We start from the raw sequence: 12,759 nt of genomic DNA, 5'->3' as shown, positions 1-12,759 counted from the left end.
ATGTGAATGCTGTTTTCTCTTGATCCTGGGGATCTACTGCAATCTGGTTATAGCCTGAGTAGCCATCCAAAAAGCAGTAATAATCATGACCTGCTAGTCTTTCTAGCATCTGGTCTATGAATGGTAAAGGAAAATGATCCTTTCTGGTGGCTGTATTGAGCCTTCTGTAGTCAATACACATGCGCCACCCTGTAACTGTTCTTGTAGGAACCAGTTCATTTTTTTCATTATGAATCACTGTCATGCCTCCCTTTTTTGGGACGACTTGGACAAGGCTCACCCAGGGGCTATCAGAAATAGGATAAATAATCCCAGCCTCTAGTAATTTGGTGACCTCTTTCTGCACCACTTCTTTCATGGCTGGATTTAGCCGCCTCTGTGGTTGAACCACTGGTTTGGAATTATCCTCCAATAAGATTTTGTGCATGCATCTAGCTGGGCTTATGTCCTTAAGGTCACTTATGGACCACCCAAGAGCTGTCTTGTGTGTCCTTAGCACTTGAATAAGTGTCTCCTCTTCCTGTGAATTTAAAGCAGAGCTTATGATCACTGGAAAAGTGTCACCTTCTCCCAGAAACGCATATTTCAAGGATGGTGGTAATGGCTTGAGCTCGAGTTTAGGAGGTTTTTCCTCTTCCAGAAGAAATTTCAGAGGTTCTTTCATGTCCTCTGAATTCTCTAAATCAGGCTGAACATCTTTAAAGATGTTTTCCAACTCTGATTCAAGACTCTCAGCCATGTTGATCTCTTCTACCAAAGAGTCAATAAGATCAACTTTCATGCAGTCTTTTGATGTGTCTGGATGCTGCATGGCTTTGACAGCGTTCAACTTGAATTCATCATCATTAACTCTCAAGGTTATTTCCCCCTGTTGGACGTCGATGAGGGATCGTCCAGTTGCTAGGAAGGGTCTTCCTAGAATGAGAGTAGCACTCTTGTGCTCCTCCATTTCCAGCACAACAAAGTCAGTGGGAAAGGCGAATGGCCCAACTCTGACAATCATGTCTTCAATCACGCCTGATGGGTATTTAGTGGAACCATCAGCAAGTTGGAGACATATCCGGGTTGGTTTAACTTCTTCAGTTAAGCCAAGCTTCCTAATAGCGGATGCAGGTATTAGGTTGATGCTTGCCCCAAGATCGCATAAAGCTGTCTTGGTGCAATTACCTTCTAATATGCATGGTATCAGAAAACTCCCAGGGTCTTTAAGCTTTTCAGGAAAGCTCTTCAGAATGACTGCACTGCATTCTTCAGTGAGGAAAACTCTTTCTGTTTCTCTCCAATCCTTTTTATGACTCAAGATCTCTTTCATGAACTTGGCATAAGAAGGTATTTGCTCAAGTGCTTCTACAAATGGAATCTTTATTTCAAGAGTCCTGAGGTAATCTGCGAAGCGAGCAAACTGCTTATCCTGCTCCTCTTTCCAGAGTTTTTGAGGATAAGGTATCTTGGCTTTATATTCTTCAACCGTAGTTGCTGCAGGTTTATTGCCCACAGAAGTGGTTGAAGAAGCCTTTTTAGAGGGGTTATTATCAGCATTTGTGTGTGTCTGATCCCTCACTGGCAATTGCATGCCAGAGTTAGAGGCTAGAGTGAAACTGGACGCCAGCTCCTTCTCTGCTCCTGGCGTTTGAACGCCAGAATTGTGCCCATTTTGGGCGTTCAGTGCCAGATCTTGCCCATTTTGGGCGTTCAACGCCAGATCCTTGCCCATTTCTGGCGTTGAACGCCAATCCTGCCTTGTTTCTGGCGTTGAACGCCAGTCCTGAGCATGGTCTGGGCGTTCAGCGCCAGCCTTCCACCACTTTTCTGGCGTTTTAGTTCCAGAATTACTTTTCCCTGGGCTCTTACTGTCCTCAGGTGAATTTTGGGTGGTTTGCTCATTTCTTGGCTTTTTGCTGCCTTGAGGTGGGGTATTTAATGTTTTCCCACTTCTTAGTTGAACTGCTTGGCATTCTTCTGCTATTTGCCTTGACAGCTGCTGCTTTGTTTGCTTAAATTGTTCGTCCATATGTATATTAGCCATCCTTGTCTCTTGTAGTCTATCTTTGAATTCAGCTAACTGTTTTGTTAGAAAGTCCAATTGCTGATTGAACTCAGCAGCTTGTTTTACAGGACTGAGTTCAGCAGTTGCTGTCTTAACCTCTTCTTTCATGGAAGGGTCACTGCTTAGGTACAGATGCTGATTCTTGGCAACTGTATCAATGAGCTCTTGAGCCTCTTCAATTGTCTTTCTCATGTGGATAGATCCACCAGCTGAGTAATCAAGAGACATCTGAGCTCCTTCTGCAAGCCCATAATAGAAGATGTCTAACTGAACCCACTCTGAAAATATTTCAGAGGGGCATTTTCGAAGCATCTCTCTGTATCTCTCCCAGGCATCATAAAGAGATTCATTATCTTCTTGTTTAAAGCCTTGGATGTCCAGCCTTAGCTGTGTCATCCTTTTTGGAGGGAAATATTGATTCAGGAATTTTTCTGTCAGCTGTTTCCATGTCCTTATGCTGGCCTTAGGTTGGTTATTCAACCACCTCTTAGCTTGATCTTTTACAGCAAATGGAAACAGTAATAGTCTGTAGACATCCTGATCTATTTCTTTATCATGTACTGTGTCAGCAATTTGTAAAAACTGTGCCAGAAACTCTGTAGGTTCTTCCTGTGGAAGACCGGAATACTGGCAACTTTGCTGCACCATGATAATGAGCTGAGGATTCAACTCAAAGCTACTGACTCCAATGGAGGGTATGCAGATACTACTCCCATATGAAGCAGTAGAGGGGTTAGAATATGACCCCAGAGTCCTCTTGGACTGTTCATTTCCGCTTAGGTCCACGATGGAGAAAGGGAGATGATGTAAAATAGGAAAAATATTTTTATTTATTTATTTATTTATTTATTACGAAAACAAAATAAATCAAAATAAAATTAATAAAAATGAGTGAAAGATTTTCGAAAAAAGTGAGGAGAGAAAAAGTGGTTAGAAGATTTTGAAAAGGATATGATGATTTTTGAAAAAAGTTTTAAATTTTGAAATAAAAATCTGAATTTTAGAAATAGATTTTGAAAATTTGCTTTTAAAATAGAGAGAAAAGATATTTTTTATTTTTAAGAGGAAAGAGAAAAACAATAAGATAGCACAAGATTTAAAATTTTTAGATCTAATGCTCCTTATTTTCGAAAATTTTGGAGGGAAAACACCAAGGAACACCAAACTTAAAAATTTTAAGATCAAGACACAAGGAAAACTCAAGAACACTTTGAAGACTCACAAGAACACAAGAACATGAATGAAGAACACCAAACTTAAAATTTTTAAAATACCAAAATAAATTTTCGAAAATTTTAAGAAAAATCAACAAGAAAACACCAAACTTAAAGTTTGGCACAGAATTCAGTAGAAAAATTATTTTTGAAAAATATTTTAAAAAGAAAATAAGGATTCTAAAATTTTAACACGACAATAATAAGAGACTCTAAACAAAAAGAGAAATTTTTCCTAATCTAAGCAACAAAATAATCCGTTAGTTGTCCAAACACGAACAATTCTCGGCAACGGCGCCAAAAACTTGGTGCACGAATTGTGAATCACACTTTTCACAACTCGTACCACTTACCAGCAAGTGCACTGGGTCGTCCAAGTAATACCTTACGTGAGTAAGGGTCGAATCCCACGGAGATTGTTGGTTTGAAGCAATCTATGGTTATCTTGTAAATCTTAGTCAGGAAGTCAGTTATGTTTATCAGTTGAATTGCGAATAACCAAGAGAGCATAAATTAAAGGTTACTTGTTATGCAGTAATGGAGAATATGTTGGAGTTTTGGAGATGCTTTGTCTTTTGAATCTCCGCTTTCCTCTGTCTTCTGATTCACGCATGCACGTCCTCCCATGGCAAGCTGAATGTAGGGGATCACTGTCGTCAATGGCTACATCCCATCCTCTCAGTGAAGAATATGCTCACATGCTCTGTCACAGCACAGCTAATCATATGTCGGTTCTCGATCATATTGGAATAGAATTCTTCATCCTTTTGCGTCTGTCACTAACGCCCAGCACTCGAGAGTTTGAAGCTCATCACAGTCATTCGATCATTGAATCCTACTCGGAATACCACAGACAAGGTTTAGACTTTCCGGATTCTCATGAATGCCGCCATCAGTTCTAGCTTATACCACGAAGATTCTAATGAAGAGATCTAAGAGATACTCATTCAATCGGATATAGAACGGAGGTGGTTGTCAGGCACACGTTCATGGGTTGAGGAAGGTGATGAGTGTCACGGATCATCACCTTCATCACAGTTAATCGCGAATGAACATCTTAGGTAGGAACAAGCGTGTTTGAATGGAAAACAGAAATACTTGCATTAATTCATCGAGACACAGCAGAGCTCCTCACCCCCAACAATGGAGTTTAGAGACTCATGCCGTCAAAGAGTACAAAGTTTAGATCTAAAAAATGTTATGAGATTCAAAATAAGTCCCTAAAAGTTGTTTAAATACTAAACTAGTAGCCTAGGTTTACAAAAAGTGAGTAGACTATGACAGATGGTGCAGAGATCCACTTCTGGGGCCCACTTGGTGTGTGCTGGGGCTGAGACTTAAGCAATTCACGTGCATAAGGCCATTTTGGGCATTCAACGCCAGGTTTGGATCCATTTTTGGCGTTGAACTCCAACTTTTAATCCTTTTCTGGCGCTGAACGCCAGAATTGGGCAGAGAACTGGCGTTGAATACCAGTTTACGTCATCTATCCTTGAGCAAAGTATGGACTATTATATATTGCTGGAAAGTCCTGGATGTCTACTTTCCAACGCAATTGGAAGCACGCCATTTCGAGTTCTGTAGCTCCAGAAAATCCACTTTGAGTGCAGGGAGGTCAGAATCCAACAGCATCAGCAGTCCTTTTTTAGCCTGAATCAGATTTTTGCTCAGCTCCTTCAATTTCAGCCAGAAAAATACCTGAAATTATAGAAAAACACACAACTCATAGTAAAGTCCAGAAATATGAATTTTTCCTAAAAACTAATGAAAATAAACTAAAAACTAACTAAAACATACTAAAAATTATATGAAATTAACCCCAAAAAGCGTATAAAATATCCGCTCATCAGCCACGCACCAGAAATTGCAGAAAACGCTCCTGGCAAATTCTGAGGCCCTTTTTGGCCCAAACCCAAGTCCAGAAGGCAGAGACCAGAGGTTATGAAGTGAGGGAATGCATCCATTCAAGAGAGCTCGCCAATTTAGTTACTTTCCATGAATTAGAATTAGTTTTGAGGGAGGTTCTCTTCTCTCTCTTTAGGATTAGGATTTAGATTTAGGATTTTTATTCGCTTTCAGGATTGTCTCTTTTGATCAGGTTCAATATTCCTTTTATTTACTTTTGCAAGTTACTTTATGAATCCTTTCATGTTACAGATTACTCTTTTATTAATGCTATTTGAGGTATTTCAGTTTAATATTGATTTCTTTTATTTATGCTATTGTTGCTTTTACTCTGAAGACATTTTTATTCCAGCAGATTTACTTTTTCCCTTTTGGTCTTGGTTAAGAAATCAGTAACTCAGGAGTTGTCAAACTCAAACATGATTGATAATTGTTATCTTTGTTAATTGAATTGAACTTCAATAATCCCAATCTTTTCTTAGGAAATAAATAGGATCCGAAGATCAAACCAATTAATCCCTTGACCTTCCTTTATCTTAGTAAAGGTTAACAAAGTGGAATTAAGATTCAATTATCATCATCATTGATAAGGATAGCCAGGATAGGACCTCTAATTTCTCATACCTTGCCAAAAGTTTATTTATAGTCATTTATTTATTTCACTTGCTATTTAAATTACTTGTTCTTCATTTACTTTAATTGCTGATTAAATTACTCATTCCTCATTCTTGAAACCCCCAATTCTACAATCTCCATAACCAATAATAAGAACATACTTCCCTGCAGTTCCTTGAGAAGACGACCCGATGTTTGAATACTTCGGAAACAATTTATTTAAGGGGTTTGTTACTTGTGACAACCAAAACGTTTGTACGAAGGAATTTTTGTTGGTTTAGAAACTATATCTACAACGTGACTGTTTTTATGAAATTCTTTACTGGCAAAAATCCTAACGTCAAAATGGCGCCGTTGCTGGGGAACTGCTAACATGTGCCTTATTATTGGTTATTGTAAATAATTTTCTTTTATTTGTTTATTTATTTCTGTTTTTTCCTTTTTAATTTCATTTGCTACTATGAACTCTCACCCCTCTTGCTTTGAGTTTGGTTCTAACTTTGTTGAAGGAAATAGAAGTTACAACAGGAATATGCATCAAGGTCAGACCAATCAAGGATGGATGGAGCTAAGAGGATCTAATCAACCCTTTAGGCAACAACACCCTCCAAGATATCATGGACAACGACCATCCCACAATGCATACCCAGCTGAAAGATATGGTGGACAACCTTGTAACTACCAACAAGCCCCACCCCATGCCTATAGATCATCTTCTCAACATAACCTCGAACCACCACACTCACAAGCTTCTCTTCACCATTCGCCACCGTATGATCCTTTCCTACCCCAGTTCCAATCCAATCACTCCCAAGCACCACCGCTTCCCTATGTTTCATGTCCAAATCCATCACCCAGAGAATCAGAAGTTCACCTCAAGGAAACAGTAAATAAACTTCAAACAACCATTCGACAACTGGAGCAAGCAGTAATTCAATTAGCTTCTAGACGCTCGAACATTCAAGGACCAACCACAACCCCATGTGGACAATCTAATGAAGAGCGTAGCATGAAGGAGACACTAGAAACTCCAGTGGACAAGACAGAGCATGAATTCGTACTAGAACAAGTAGAAGAAGCTGTCATTGTACAAGAAGAAGAGTTGGTTGAAGATCTAGGAGACACTGAACCTCCATGGGAATCCAGAGTTGAGGAGAACTCTGTCAAGGACGTTACAGTTGATGCTAAGAAGGATAGTGCACAATCCCCAAGGAAAGTCATTTATGAAGAACTAGACGGAATAACCCAAGACACAAATTCCCTTGATGATGATAGTCACAAGTCTAGCTCTCTTAGTAATGAACTTGCATCCGCAAGTGAATACGAAGATGACGCGGAGGTAGATTTCTCTCAACCTCCAATCCATGACTCAAGTGATGAGAAAGACATAGAAGACTTTGACCAGGACTCAGATGCATTTGAAGAACCTTGCAAGGAAGTGGAGGAATTCACAGAAGAGCACAAGGGAGAAGAACTTACAGAACCACCAGAAACATCTACCCCAAGGCCATTACCACCCAATACAAGCTTCAAGTGGGTACAATCCTTAACCTTTAACTTTACTTATTCACTTGAATATGGTTTACTTGAAACAGATGACCAGCTCAGAGCTCTCTGCGGCTTTAAGAGTAAGAGGGAAATGGCTCGCACTCAGAGCTGGTGCACAAGGTTCAATAATGCTCCATGCTTCAACTCGAAGTGCACGGATTGGTATCATGCTCAATTGAATGGATCACGGAGAATGTTTGGTCACCATGGTGAGAATCTACTCTTTAAACCGCCCGGATGGAAACATGTAGATCAAGATGAAGGCGGATTTAAAAGCAAGGCTTGGGATCATGGATTCTATTCTGACATTTGTCACCCTGGGAGCTTGACAATCTGTTTGAAGCTGCTCAGAAGCTTTACATGCCTAGTTTGGGACCCCGGAGGCTATTGGCATCCCAAGCATTGGTGGAGATTTTTGGATGAATTTAAGCATAAGCCACCATAATAGGAAGCTCCTCCAATGTCCAACTTAAGGACTTTAACTAAAAGTGCTAGGTGGGAGACAACCCATCATGGTATGATCGTTTCTTTTTAATTTTTATTTAGTTTTATTTGTTTTCAAGTTTTATTTTATTTTATTATATTGAACCTGGAATTTTGCATCTCACTCATATTAATCATTGCATTCTACATTTTTCATGCATATATAAAAAAAAGGGGTGCGCGACGTGACCGCATCACTCATGCGATCGCGTCATATTACGAATAACACTACCCACGCGATCGCGTCACCCACGCAGCCACGTGATATGGAAATCGGCGTAAGGATCCAACGTCCAGAAAGTTGGGCTAGAATCATGCGGCCATTGTGCGTATAGCACAAAATGGCCCACGCGATCGCATGCCCCATGCGATCGCGTCACATGCACACAACGAATCCCACGCGACAGCGTGAGCGACGCGATCGCGTCGCATGGATTGCACAAATCCCAAAAGGAGACAGAGAGTTGCGCTGAAACGACGCTGGAGTCGTGCGTTTAGCACAATTTCCAGCGACGCGATCGCATGCCCCATGCGATCGCGTCGTCCCCTCTCTTACCCCTCGATGCGATCGCGCGACCCACGCGATCACGTCAACCCCATTTTCACCATAACCACGCGATCGCGTGCTCCATGCGATCGCGTGGATTCAAAATTATAACCCCCCATTCACGCGAACCCTACCAGTTGCGCAGCCCCCCCAAACCCTCTCCTCCCTCTCTTCCTCTCCCACCACCAACCACCGCCAGCCACCGTCCGACCGCCGACCACCCAGACCCCGCCGACCACCCAAAACCGAACCCCGCCGACCACCCAAACCCCCCCTCTTTTTCCCCCCTCTTCCTTCTTCCTCCACCCACAACCACCCCTGCCTCCCTCTTCCGCGAGCACTACCCACCGCGCCGCCATCAACCGCTGCGCCCCCACACCACCCACAACCCCTATTACCCCAAAAACCTATTACCCCCCTCCCCTACCTACCTCCGAACAGCACCAACGCCGCCGCCACCACCACCCAGCCACCTCTCTGCCCCAACCTCCTTCTTTCGCCTACCAGGTTCCGACGAACGCCACCCCTCTATCCTTAGTCATTATTTCATTATTTTCTGTTTATGTTCATGTTTAGGCTAGTTAGATATGCATGTTGTAGTGGATTTTAGGATGTTAGGTAGCCTAGGATGTGGTTAGTGGATTTAGGTCTGTTTAATTGCACCGTTCGTGTTTATTGCTTTATGTTTTTGCAATCCTGCTGCTGCTGTAATGTTAGTTCATATGCTGTAATTTTGTATTTCATGCTGCTGTCTACTCTGTTTTTCATGATTTTTATTCCTTATATGTAATTGCAGCTTTATTTTTTATTCATATGACCTATTCTATTGTTGTTTATTTTCCGGGACAATCCAATTTTAGCCGGAATGCTGCCCAAATTTCTGTAAAATATTTTCATTCATGTTTTGGTTTGGCATTTTGAACTCTGTTTTTCTCTGCTTTAACCAAACTATTTCATGAATGCCAGGGCATGCTTTCTATCATTTTTGATTTCCTGGTTCATAAACTGCATTTGTGATGTTTTGATTTCAATTTTTGCTTCTTTATATCTATTTGAATCAGCATCAACCTGTTTTCCTTGTTTGGTTATGAGTTACTTATAGTTCCTACCTGTGAATACTTGTTACTTGGAATATTTTCATTATGCCACTTACCTTAACCCACTTTTCACTAATTCCCTAATGTTAACTTCCCAAACTCTTTTTCACTTCTAACGAAACTAACCTTTTAAAATCTTTCTTCCGGTTTTTCACTTTCTTTTAACCTTCTAACCATGGCATAATGATAATTTTTCTATTTAACATGAATTCAATTACATTTTGGATTGTGAATTCTTCTTTTCGAACTTTTAACTCCTATACAATCCTTAATGCACATTTACTTAACTCATTTACCTCATTCTAATTCTACTTTGCCACTTTGTGTTTCTTTTGACTATTTGCCTATCTGTTTTCCTATTTTTATTATATCCTGGTTTTCTATTTTTTAGGATGTCTGACTCCCAGAGAAAGGGAAAAGGAAAGGCTACCACTGGCAAACGTAAAAGAGGAGAATCATCTCTGTCTATCATAGATCTAATGCATGATGCCTCCTGGCGGGAGAAACACTTTACCCCGCAGGAGAAGGCTGACCAACTGCTTCCTGCCACTGATCCAATAAAATTTGCGAACCAATACTCTGAGCTGAAGTATCCGGTGTTTGCAACATCCAGGAACCTATACCTGGAGAGAACTCTGAAGATCCCAGAAGAACTCCAGCAGTACACCTCTGACCAAATCAAACAAAGAGGCTGGTTCTTTCTGGAGAGACCTCTGACTGAGGTCAATGCATCTTGGGTTAGGGAATTCTACTGCAATTACTTCAAAACCTCCCTAGATGCAGTGAACCTCAGAGGAAAGCAGATTCTGGTCACTAAAGAGGCCATTGAAGAAGTTTTTAAGCTTCTGCCTAAGACTGACCAGCTGGATGGTTATCAGAAAGCTGAGGAGGATATGCGCTATATGCGATTTGACTGGGATGCAGTCAAGGCGAGGATGGACCTTGACCCGGCAGTTCCTTGGATCATAGAACAGAACACCACCATGCCCAAGGGAATCAAGCGGGCATACTTGAATGATGAGGCTCGGCTATGGCATCAGATATTTAGCAACTACATTATGCCGAGTACTCACGAGACTGAGATACCAGCCGCTATGATCACCCTCCTCTGGTGTGTGATGAAGGGTAAGGACCTGTACTTGCCACGCTTTATCCGGCACTATATGGCCAGGGTCCACGTCCGAGGCACTCTCCCCTTTTCCTATTTGATTACACAGCTGGGCCGTCGAGCTGACGTGCCATGGGAGGATGCCGATGAGAGGCCACCAGCTGCAGACTGCAGGAAGATCATTCCTCACAGCAGGAACTTCCTAGCTTTGGGCTACAGACCACCACCCTTCTCTGTTACTGATGAGATAGCCCCACCATCTGCTGGACCCTCTTCTTCTACAGCTGCCCCTGCTGCCACCACTGCAACTCCACCTGCCTCAGAGCCGGTTTATCGCCTCGTGCACCACTTATTTCTACAGCTAGATCAGATAGAGCGCCGCAACCGGCGCCAGTATGAGAGATCTGAGCGTCGCAGCAAGCGACGCTATGAGCATCTGAGCTGATGATTCGACAGGGCGGTGACATCCCCTCCGAGCCTGACACACCATCAGAGCCATCTGAGGAGGAGGCGGATGAGCACGAGGAGGAGACCCATCCGCAGGCGGGCACAGAGCAGGCTGCACCACAGGCAGAGGTTCCACATCAGATTCAGGCTGCAGATCCTGAGATCCCTATCCAGACAGCACCTCCTCTGCAGCAGCCAGTTCCTCAGACCATCACCACAGAGACTCCAGCTACCATTCCTTCCAGTGATGACACTCCTTCACACCCCGCTTGAAAGAGCATCAGGGACGATGCTACATTTTAAGTGTGGGGAGGTCGCCATCTCTGGCGTTTCTTTTTTGGTGAACCACTACATACTCTTTTCTTTTATTTTGGCTATTTTTCTGTATTTTTCTCTTTATTTTTATTTTTATTTTTTGAGTATTTATACATTGCTACTTTTATGTATTTTTACTCTATTCCTGCATTCTGCACTTTAGTTCATATTTTAGTTCTTTAGTTTAGTTTGCAATTCTAACTTATTAGTGGATTAATTAGTATAGTTTACCCTTTTTAGCATAAGATAGCTTAGTTTAAATTGGAAAATATAAAAAGGAAGTAAGCTAGGAACTTGAACATAACAGAATCAAATCCATAAACCTTGTATATGTAGCATTACATCATGTAGTTAAACTAACAACATTTCATCAAGGAGAAACATTAAAACCTTAAAGGCCACCCTAAATAATTTTTTTATGAGAATAATGGGAATTTTTATCTAAACCTGCATAACATATATGAATGATATATGATGTTTGAGTTAGAGAACACACAGCCTGTGAGTCTTGAGCTTAATTGTATGGTTGCATTCAAACTATAATTTCATCCCTGTGTGTTTCGCTTCTTTTTATTCTGATGTTCTTTACTTTGTTTTAATCTATATGTCCAGTTGTAGAATATAGATACATACCAAGAAAGTGATTGAGGCCATTATTTGATTTTAACCCACTTGTCCCAAAAATAGCCTACCTTTTACATCACCTTTGTTAGCCCCCTTGAGCCTTTAAATCCCCCCCTTTTTTATAACCACATTACTAGCCTTAAGCAGAAAAATAAAATAAAAATCCCAAGTTGAATCCTTGGTTATCTTAAGATAGAAATTGTTTATTGTCTAAGTGTGGGGAAACCTATTGGGAACATAGATGATAAAAAGAAAGGGTAGGAAGTTGAAAGAAATAAAATTAATCAAAATAAAATTTTTGGGAAACATGCTCATGTGAGATTAAAATAATTAAATTACCATGTGCATTAAAATATATATATATATATATATATATATATATATATAATATTTTAATTTTCAGCATTTGAATAAAGGGATACAAAAGAATTTCCCAAAATGCAAAATAAAAACAATGCACATGGGATAAAAATAAAGATCAAGACATGAGCATATAACATCAAAAGTGAAAAAATGGGAAAAGAAGTGAAGAAGCTCTAATTTAGAAAGTATGTATGTTAGGTGAAATCTTAGACTAATCAAGGATTCACTTAATTAGCTCACTTAGCCTTATACATATACCATTACCTTTACCTTGGCCCCATTACAACCTTACTTAAGACCTCATGATTTTTGGTATGACTATATTCTATAATTGTTGATTGGTTAGATGAAGAACAAAGTTATAAAAAGTAAGAATAAAAAGAAGAGTAGAGTGATTAACCCAATAAACACTGAGTGACTAGAGAGTAAACACAAAATCCAGTGAG

The sequence above is a fragment of the Arachis hypogaea genome, chromosome 14 (genome assembly GCF_003086295.3).
Source record: "Arachis hypogaea cultivar Tifrunner chromosome 14, arahy.Tifrunner.gnm2.J5K5, whole genome shotgun sequence".
Lineage (NCBI taxonomy): Eukaryota > Viridiplantae > Streptophyta > Magnoliopsida > Fabales > Fabaceae > Arachis > Arachis hypogaea.
Note: the sequence above shows the minus strand (reverse complement) of the source record.